Source organism: Ovis canadensis, chromosome X (assembly GCF_042477335.2).
Source record: "Ovis canadensis isolate MfBH-ARS-UI-01 breed Bighorn chromosome X, ARS-UI_OviCan_v2, whole genome shotgun sequence".
NCBI classification, from domain to species: domain Eukaryota; kingdom Metazoa; phylum Chordata; class Mammalia; order Artiodactyla; family Bovidae; genus Ovis; species Ovis canadensis.
In genome coordinates, this window is record NC_091727.1 from 18411402 (window position 1) to 18422302 (window position 10901).

Genomic DNA, 10901 nt, shown 5'->3' on the forward strand with positions numbered 1-10901 from the left:
TCAGCAAACATTTATTCAGCACCTACCATGGAGCTTTTCCTCTGTTATTTACTTAAATTTTATATTTAATTTTTTGTTGAAGTGCAGTTGATTTACAATGTTGTGCCAATCTCTGCATTATAACAAAGTGCCTCAGTTATATTCATATAGACATTCTTTTCTATATTCTTTTCCATTATGGTTTAACACAGGGTAAATATTGAATACAGTTCCCTGTGCTATACAGTAGGATTTGTTGTTTCTTTTTTATTTAATAGAACTCGTAGTAGGCCATAAGATGACCTCAAAACATAGGTAATCAATTAATTTGTTGAAGAGCCTCTGGATAAGCTAGCATTAAATGAAATGACTATGTTTTCAAAGCAGAGTCTACTGTCTGGGCCACCAGGGAAGCCCCATATATATACACAGACATACATATATATATATACACATATATGAACACATGTTCCTGAGTCTTAACCACTGGACCACCAGGGAATTCTATAGTTGCTACTTTCTTTTTTTAGTTCTATTTTTTCCACTTTTTTTTTTAAATTAAATTTTATTTTGTATCAGTCCTAGGTGTTCTTTGGAAGGAATGATGCTAAAGCTGAAACTCCAGTACTTTGGCCACCTCATGTGAAGAGTTGACTCATTGGAAAGACTCTGATGCAGGGAGGGATTGGGGGCAGGAGGAGAAGGGGACGACAGAGGATGAGACGGCTGGATGGCATCACGGACTTGATGGACGTGAATCTGAGTGAACTCTGGGGGTTGGTGATGGACAGGGAGGCCTGGCGTGCTGCGATTCATGGAGTCGCAAAGAGTCGGACACGAATGAGCGACTGAACTGAACTGACTGATAGCCAGTTAACAATGTTGTGATAGTTTCAGGTGGACAGCAAAGGGTCGTTGCTATTTTCAATGAGTAATGGAAAAGACAAAAACAGGAACATATGTTAAAAGAAAAAAGAGACATTGTTTCTGGGAAATTCTTTGTGTTTGCTTGAGTCATCTAAAGTTGCTTATCTCAGTCATTTCAAGCAGGTTTCTAATGAGCTATTGACCAACACTCCTAAAAAGCCCCTCAAAAAGCATGTCCTGCTATCAATGACTCACTCATTAAACAAACATTGACTGAGCACCTACCGTGTACCAGGTTGTGTGTTAGATGCTGGGGACACAGAGATGAGGAGTCAAAGCCTGCTTTGAAGCATGGTGTAAGTGGGAGAAGGTCAACAGGCAAGAGTTCAAAGGTCTGTCAAGAGGATTCTTGGAAGACCTCTCACAAGGGCCAGGAGCATGCCAGTTTGCAGCTGGGGTGTTTGAAAGCACCCAGTAGATATCTCTCGCCAATCTGAAATGTGAGTAACATACAAAGACAAAACAAAGAAGTTGGCAGGTAGAGAGAAAATTGTTAACTTCACCCTTGATAGAGCTGATACTGGCTCAGTTGGTAAAGAATCTGCCTGCAATGCAGGAGACCTGGGTCCAATCCCCGGCTTGGGAAGATCCCTGGGAGAAAGAAATGGTAACCCACTCCAATACTCTTGCCTGGAGAATTTCATGGATAGACGAGGACAGGCTGCAGTCCATGGAATTGCAGAGTTGGGACACAACTGTGCGACTTTCATTTTTTTTCACTTCCATATGCCAACAAGGGAGCTTCCCAATCAGAAATAGACTGATCCACCCACCCAGCATCCAGAGACAGAGCCTGCCCCTGGAGCACTGGAAGACAATGGTGGCTCACTGGGGCAGCTTGTACTCAGAAAGTTAGGGTTTAGACAGTACATGCCCACATATTGTCTGTATGGTATAAAGAGTGTGGTGTAAATGTGTAAACATGTAGAAATGAACTTTACTCCTTAAAGCTAATCCTTAGATTAATCCTTAGAGGTGGTTAGTTAGCATTTGAACCCACATTCCAGAGAAGTTTAAGCACTACAAATGTCATTATCTAAATCTATACCCAGAGGATGTTAATAAATGTGTTAGAGATAATTTTTCATTGCCGAACTGACTGGTATTATATATATATATATATATATATATATATATATATATATATATATATATGGCATGCTAGAAAGATTCTACTGGCCTAACGGTCCTCACAGAAGTAAGGGAGCTCTCTTGGGTCTCTTCTATAAGAGACTCATTCATTAGGGCTTTACCCTAATGACCTAATCACCTCCCAAAGGTCCCACCTCCTACTACCATCACCTTGGGAGTGAGGTTTCAATACACAAATTTGAGGGGACATAGTAGGGACAGAGGTTTGGAGTGCCATCTTTAGTTTCAACAGGTGAGCACAATCCACAGAGAAGTATTCAACCTATAAATATTTGTTGGGCCATTAATATATAAATAGTAAATGTATAGTAGTAACTCTAGGTGGTAGAGGGTATTTCCAAAGATAACCACCACAGTTTTCCAAGGGTAAAAATTTTTTCTGTATGCTATGTATATAGAGCCCAGAAACCAGGGGCCCCTTAAGCATGTTTCTAATGTTCAGTAGATGATTAACCTCTGCATACACATTGCCTTTGAGAAGGGAATGGCAACCCACTCCAAGACTCTTGTCTGGAAAATCCCATAAACACAATGCCTGGCATGTGGTAGTTTCTCAATAAACACCTGCTGAATAAATAAAGGGATAAATCTAGACAAAGCATAATACCCCTCTGTGTTAGCTAGCCATTGCTGCATAGCAAATCACCCCAAACGTTAGCATCTTAAAACAATGATCATTTCTTATCTCACAGTTTCTGTGAGGGAAATGTCAGGAAGCAGCATGGCTGGGTGGTTGTGGCTCAAGGTCTCTCACAAGGTTGCAATCGAGGTGTCAGCTAGGACTACAGTCATTCAAAGCTTGATGAGACAAGAAGACCTCCTTCCAAAAATACTCACGAAGTTTTGGCCAGAGTTGCCAATTCTATGTCATGTTGGCTTCCTCACAGGGCTGCTCACACAGGGCAGCCAGCCTGCTCTAGAGCAGATGACCATGAGGATGCAAAACAAGGCCACATTGCCCTTTATGACCAAGTCTCCAGTCACCATCACTTGGGCCTTATTCTGTTCACTAGAACCAAGTCACTAAGTTCAGCCACCACTTCAGGGAAAAAGATTACAGAATATTAGGGCTATCTACCACACCTTGGGAATTGTTAACTGCCTGTAAATAGCAGCCTCCAAATGCTCAGACAAATGTGTTCTTTGCTGTGAAAGTGGTTGTTTATCAACCTTTCTCTCATAGTTTTGCAAACATGGTAACACTGTTACCTCTTTGCTTTTCAAATGCAAAGCGCACTTCAGCAGGTAAACAACTACTTTTGCACTGCAAAGATTCCAGGTAGGTTCAGATGAATTGCTTTGAGCAAGTTTTGGTTCCCACCTTTTTTTAAATAAAAAAAATTTTTTTTGGCTGCACAGCATGTGGAATCTTAGTTCCCCAACCAGGGAAAGAACCCACATCCCCTGTGCTGGAAGCACAGAGTCTTAACCACTGGACTGCCAGGGAAGTCCCTGGGTTCCTATCTTTGAAGCACAAGATTGTTCTTTGACCAGAATGAAAGTTCATTTTCTATTTCTCAAGCCCATTTTCACCAATTCAGCAAAGCTAGATACCAGTTTGAGCATTAAAAAGAAAAACTACTGATTCTGATAGCCCATTTTATTTAAACTCTTGGTCTAAGATGACCTGTAAAAACAAGCAAAGTATTAGGTTGCTGCAAAGGTAATTGCAGTTTCAGACCATGAATTTTAAATCATCTTTATGAATCAAAATAGGAACCATTACAATCAACACATTTTTTGCCAGCGAGAGATAAGTTTGTTTATTCCTGTAGCATCAAAATCTGTGCTTCGCAAAAACAGAAATATAGACCAATGGAACAAGACAGGAGACAAGAATATACAATGGGGGCAAAGACAGCCTCTTCAATAAGCAGTGATTGCCAGAGTCCAGCTCCAGCAGCCTGAAGGGGTGAGCAGTGTTGGTGAATGATGATGTAGCCTCTGACTCATAGTATGCAACTACATCTTGATGTAGCCTCTGACTCGAAGTTCGGGACTACATCTTTATTTCAAGCTTCAGGTTCTCTTTTATACTTTGACAAAAGCATTAGGTCAGAGGTTTTTAGTGCCCCCTGCCCCCAGATTTACTGTACTTAATTTGTGATTACATTGTAACTCATGCTACATTCTTCAGTTTATTTCTTACCTTTCTAAATCCTGTTTGCCCCTAGCATCTTAAGATCACTATCTCCTAAAAAGGCTTCTAGTTATTCTTAATTATCGCTAAACCCTAAACTCAGCAATCTTCTTTTGCCATAAATATTTCCCTCACAAACAGGTCTCAGATAACAATCCTTCCCATGGCCTCAAGCTGTGGCCTACCTGCTCATCCTGGGACATTCTTTGTAAAGATCCTTGAACAAATGTCAATGGTTATTTTAAAGATTATTTTCTGGGCACAACTGTAGAAGGCTTTGTGCTTTCTCATGCTTCTCTCAAGCACCTTAACATTCTTTCCAGCCAAATCAACAGAAGAAAGGAAAGAACAAGTCAGAATCACAAGGCCTAACTCCTTCATCACAGGGCCGTGCCTGCGAGATGAGGAGAAGGGGTTTGGGCCGTGCCTCCATTTTGTCAGTAATGCCTAATGCGGCTCCCGACAGGTGATGGGAAAACTGGACAGCTACATGTAAAAGAATGAAATTAGAACACTTCTTAACACCATACACAAAGATAAACTCAAAATAGATTAAAGATCTAAATGTAAGACCAGAAACTATAAAACTCTTGTAGGAAAACATAAGCAGAACACTTGATATCATAAATCAAAGCAAGATCTTCTATGATCCACCTCCTAGAGTAATGGAAATAAAAACAAAAGTGAAAGGTTGTTGTTGAATCACGACAACAGGATTCTTGGCCCCGGAGGAGAAGAATTCAATCCAGGGTGAGAGACGAGGCTTGATCACTCAGAGCTTTTGTGTAATAAAGTTTCATTAAAGTATAAAGGAGATAGAGAAAGCTTCTGACACAGGCATCAGAAGGGGGTAGAAAGAGTACCCTCCTGCTAGTCTTCAGCTCGATGTTATATAATCACTTCAGTTCAGTTCAGTTCAGTCGCTCAGTCGTGTCCGACTCTTTGCGACTCCATGAATCGCAGCACGCCAGGCCTCCCTGTCCATCACCAACTCCCGGAGTTCACTCAGACTCACGGCCATCGAGTCAGTGATGCCATCCAGCCATCTCATCCTCTGTCGTCCCCTTCTCCTCCTGCCCCCAATCCCTCCCAGCATCAGAGTCTTTTCCAATGAGTCAACTCTTTGCATCAGGTGGCCAAAGTACTGGAGTTTCAGCTTTAACATCATTCCTTCCGAAGAAATCCCAGGGCTGATCTCCTTCAGAATGGACTGGTTGGATCTCGTTGCAGTCCAAGGGACTCTCAAGAGTCGTCTCCAACACCACAGTTCAAAAGCATCAATTCTTCGGCGCTCAGCCTTCTTCACAGTCCAACTCTCACATCCATACATCACTACTGGAAAAACCATAGCCTTGACGAGATGGACCTTAGTCGGCAAAGTAATGTCTCTGCTTTTGAATATACTATCTAGGTTGGTCATCACTTTTCTTCCAAGGAGGAAGCGTCTTTTAATTTCATGGCTGCAGTCACCATCTGCAGTGATTTTGGAGCCCCCAAAAATAAAGTCTGACACTGTTTCCCACTAGCAGTCTGTTAATGAAAGGAAGGAATGTCTTAAAACTCAAAATGGCATCAGGCCCCTCACCCATAACATGCATTTTGGGATAATCTTGGCATCAAATGGTTCATCCTGGGCCATAAAATGATTAACTTGAATCTTGAAGAAGGGCAGATCACCATACAAATAGTTTCATTTACATAGATTAGAGGAACAATATCTGAGTATAACATATTGGTTTGTCAAGCAGGTTCTGAGCCAAAAGGTCGAAGGGACTTGAAGACAGAGTTTGGGGTAAATGCATGGTACATTAGCATAGCTTAAGATAAACATTTCCATAAGAGAAAGGCATTAGTTAACTTCAAGTGAAACCAGGTGTCGTTATGGCAACACAGTGTTTTAAGAGAAACCTCTTTTTAAATTTGTATAGAGAAGGAAAAAGTATTGCTAGTTAGTTTCCTCCTGCAGCTTGAGAGATAAAAATGTCTGACATTTGCAGGCTATTTCCTCCATTTGGAGACCCCTGGCCTTCCTGCCTGTTACCCTCTCAAAAAGTAAACAAGGACCTGATTAAACTTAAACGCTTTTGCACAGCAAAGGAAACTATAAGAAAGGTGAAAAGACAACACTCAGAAAGGGAGGAAATAATAGCAAATCAAATAACTGACAAAGGATTAATTTCCAAAGCATACAAGCAGCTCATACAAATCAATACCAGAAAAACCACCCAATTAAAAAGTGGGAAAAAGATCTAAACAGACATTCCTCCAAAGTAGACATACAGATGGCTAAGAAAGACATGAAAAGATGCTCAATATTGCTCATTATTAGAGAAATGCAAATCAAAACTACAATGAAGTATCACTTCACACTGGTCAGAATGGCCCTCATCAAAAAGTCTACAAACAGGAGAGGATGTGGATAACACTTGCACTGTTAGTGGGAATGTAAATTGATACAGTCACTATGGAAGACGGTATGGAGATTCCTTTAAAAACTAGGAATAAAGCCACCATATAACCCAGCAATCCCACTCCTAGGCATATACCCTGAGGAAACCAAGGCTGAAAAAGACACATGGACCCCAGTGTTCACTGCAGCACTGTTGACAACAGCTAGGACATGGAAGCAACCGAGATGTCCATCGACAGATGAATGGGTAAAGAAGTCGTGGTACATATACACGATGGAATATTACTCAGCCATAGAAAGGAACACATTTGAGTCAGTTCCAATGAGGTGGATGAACCTAGAGCCTATTATACAGAGTGAAGTAAGTCAGAAAGAGAAAGATAAATATTGTCTACTAATGCATATATACAGAATCTAGAAAGATGGTACCAAAGAATTTATTTGCAGGGCAGCAATGGAGGAACAGACATAGAGAACAGACTCATGGACACGGGGAGAAGGCAGGAGAGGGTGAGATGTATGGCGAGAGTAACATGGAAACTTACATTACTATATGTAAAATAGATAGCCAAAGGGAATTTGCTGTATATCTCAGGGATCTCAAACAGGGTCTCTGTACCAACCTAGAGGGTTGGGATGGGGAGGGAGATGAGAGGGAGGTTAAGGAGGGAGGGGACATATGTATACTTATAGCTGACTCATGTTGAGGTTTGACAGAAAACAACAAATTCTTTAAAGCAATTATCCTTTAATTAAAAAATAAAATTTAAAAATAAATGAATAATTTTAAAAAATCTGTGCTTCAGGATTTGATTCAATACTTGGAAAGCATTTTCTGCTTCCTGCTGGTTGTGGAAGCATTTCCCCCACAAAAAGTCAGGATGCTTGAAGACGTGGTGGGCAAGAGGTCAGGTGAATATGGTGGATGAGGCAAAACTTTTGTACCAACCTAATATCACTATCAGGAATTTCTGATGGAAAGTGATTGGTGTTTGCCCAAGAACAAAACATGGATTGGCTTCAGGGAAGGGGGGAAAATGTTTTTTTTTTTCCTCTTAGGTCTAAAACACACACTTTCTCACACAAAAAAAATCAAAGTAAGGAAAATTAAATGCTTTTTATTAATGAATTTGCCACACAGAGATTTTGGGTGAGTTAGTCAGAGGCAAAAGTGGTCTCAGGTGAATATTTTCTAGTGGGTAAACATACATAGCCATTTGGTGGGATAGAGATAGGGGCCTTCTGTCTATTTTTAGCCCATTACGTCTGCAGCCTCAGCCAGTGCCTGCAAAACTGTGTTCAGTGGAAAGTCTCTTTGTGCCGAATCCAAAGCTTCAGAAGAAGCAATTAAATGTTCATGAGAAGTAAACATGGAAAAGTGGAAAAAGCAATTTTCTTCTTACAGATCATTTGAATAAAACTTGGTATCAAAGATGACTGAAGAGAAACTTTCCTGATGACGCTGTGGGTGTGAACAGTTTCATAGAGATTTTTCCTAAAAACAGTTTTGCACAATAGCTGCCAAACCTGGCCCAGATGTTTCAAATCAGTCTTCTGAGATGGTATCTTCACTGAGGTCAGCAGAAACTCTAGCTGAATTTCCTTAAATCTTATACATCCAAGACAAAATGCAACTTAGGCCTTAGGAATTTTGTACCACATTGGCCAGTTCTGTGTGGCTGGTAACCTTAGCCACCAAAAAAAATGCTTTTAAATCATTTCTATGTAACAATTAGATTAAAATTTGTCCAGTGGGCATTTTAGATATCACTTAAACTGAATCTCTGCTTTTGTGCTCATATGTTGGGCCATGTGGCCGTGGGGCCTATTAAAAACAAATTTCATTTTAATATTGTTAAAACAGTAACACTAAAAACATGAGACTATAAGTATGCCGTGCCAAGTCAATCCAAATAGAATTCTGATTTAGAATTGATGATGTGTAAGATCCTAACGGTAACTATTATAAACATATGTTCTTTGTCAAGACAAGCTCTCAGCTACAGAATTCTAAAACTCCATCTCCAAAGGTACCAGCAAAGAGGAAAGGGATTTTTAACCCGAAAGCTGAGTAGGAATGGAGTTGCTGGTTACCAGGGGAGGAATCTGAGTCATCACAGCAGGAAGGTTAGAGAAGGACTTGGTTCTATGGCTTCAGAGAACACTAACTAGTCTAAACTATATTTTTAAAACTTTTTTCCCCCAGTCCTAAAATTCACCCAGGAGACAGAGGCTGGTGTAACTGCAAAGCAGAGAAAATGGATCAGCCTGGAGGGCTGCTCCTAGTCGGAGAGGTCGAATGGCATCTTGCTGATGACCTCCCCATTCTCGTCGACTATGGTGTGGTAGACCCAGCGGCGGTTGCAGCGGCAAGTGGGCCCGCACTTGGTGGAGTTACACTTGGGGCACGGGTAGAAGCAACCCTGGCAGTCTTCATCAAGGCAGTCACACAGGTCAGCCTGATTGAAGGTGAGCCTGCCCTTTTGGTCATACTTGTTGACTTTGCATTTTACAGGAACAAACTCATTCTTCCTTGCCATTTGCCCTTCCTTTATCAGCTGCCTTAATTTAGGGTTGAAGTTGGCTACCTGAGGCCCGGGATTTTGAAATGACAACCGTTTTAACTGCCGCTCCACCCGTTTCATCTGCTTCAGTTCCATCTCACTTGGTTTCTCAGGAGAACTTGGACGTGCAGGTCTCTCTCGCACGGAACTGCTTTTTTCTGCTTGTTCACTCATTTCTGCTCACCTGGGGACACAAACAAAGTCAGCAACCATTTGTGGGAGCTCAGTCAACCATGAGGACGCTGGAGCTGGTAAACGTCATTTCAGAATGGGCCTATGAACTCTTTACTTCAAACCTGGGTTAAGTGGATAGGAGCAAGTTTATCAACACCAACAAATCTTTGGACAAAAGTGCTTTTATCAGATAGTGTTTCCTCCTTGATTTAACCATCTCTTTTTTCTATCAACTGTTTAAATAAGCATTCATGTTGGTCTAGACTAGTACTTCTCAAACATTAATGTGCATATGAATCAGGAAACATCTTGTTAAAAACTAGATTATGATTCAGTTAGGACTGGGGTGGGGCCAGAGAATCTACCTGTCTAATGTATGCCCAGATTATACTGATATTGCTAATTCCAAACCTACTTTGAGTCTCAAGGGCCTAGAGCTAAACCAATAGTGATCAGGGGCCACAATTGCTTGATCAGGGGCAGAAATTGCTTCACTTTAATAGAAACCCAATTATTCTTCTTAGGTGAGTGGCCCTAGGATAGAAAACAGCAGTTTTTTATGTAAAGAATCTCTTTCTCTCCACAATGCCCCCACCACCACCGCCACACAAGGCAAACTTTCTATCTAAGTTACTCCAATGTCTTGGCAGGTCTAGAACATTTAGTTTTTTCATTACTCTTATTCTTTGAGTTGTAATTTCATAGTTGACTCCTTACCTTACTTTTTTTAGGGGGAAAAGGGTAGCAGCTACCTTTCTGACACATTACCCTAGGCAGAGGAGCCTCAGGCCTCACACTGCCAGGGATCAAACACTAGGGCTGTCTTCACCACTGACTATCTTGACTTTTCCTCCAGCGAAATTGGTTTGAACAAAGAAAATACTGTTTGAAGCACTTCAGATCAATAAACATATTCCTTGTTTCTAATGACTGTAGTAAGTAATGGAAATTGGATGGTCATTTATAGCAATTGCCTTTTCTCATTAAAACATCAGCACATTAGCTGTGGTTTCTTTCGTTTGAAGTGGCCTCCAATTCTTCTCAGGAAACACTCTACAAGCTACTTTAAGGTAATTCATCATATTGAATTAGTGACTGGTTTCTAAAAGGCTTTCTAAGGTCAGTACACTCTCAAGGACTTTCAGTGTCATTTCACCTCTCTCCATGTCTCACTGTCTCTGTGTGTCTGTCTCTTCCCTCACCACTCCCCCCATCCCTCTGTTTCTCTCCTAATTGGCCCATGTCCTACAGACTCCACAAAGCTTCCCAAACTACTAATAACTTAAAGTAGAGAGGCAGAGGATGCCCATTTCTTTAAGGATGTTCTGCCTAGCTTCCAGAAGCAAACTGGCCAAAAGGAAGAGAGACAGAGGATGGGGCATCAGCTGTGAGAGGATCACCATACTAGAGAAAAATTCCCTCTGCTTCTCACTGGAGAGTTTCAGGCAATTCCAGAGGACTGGCCACACTCTTTGATACATACTACTAATTTCACACAACAGGTTCCCTTTTAGGTCTTCCTTGGCACTTGAACGATGTAGTGTCTACAGAGAGG

General features: G+C 41.1%; 1 pseudogene; it reads right to left on the reverse strand.

Moving 5' to 3' along the window:
• Positions 1–8890: 8890 nt before the first annotated feature.
• Positions 8891–9346, reverse strand: LOC138929864 (ARL14 effector protein-like pseudogene; annotated as a pseudogene).
• Positions 9347–10901: the final 1555 nt, after the last annotated feature.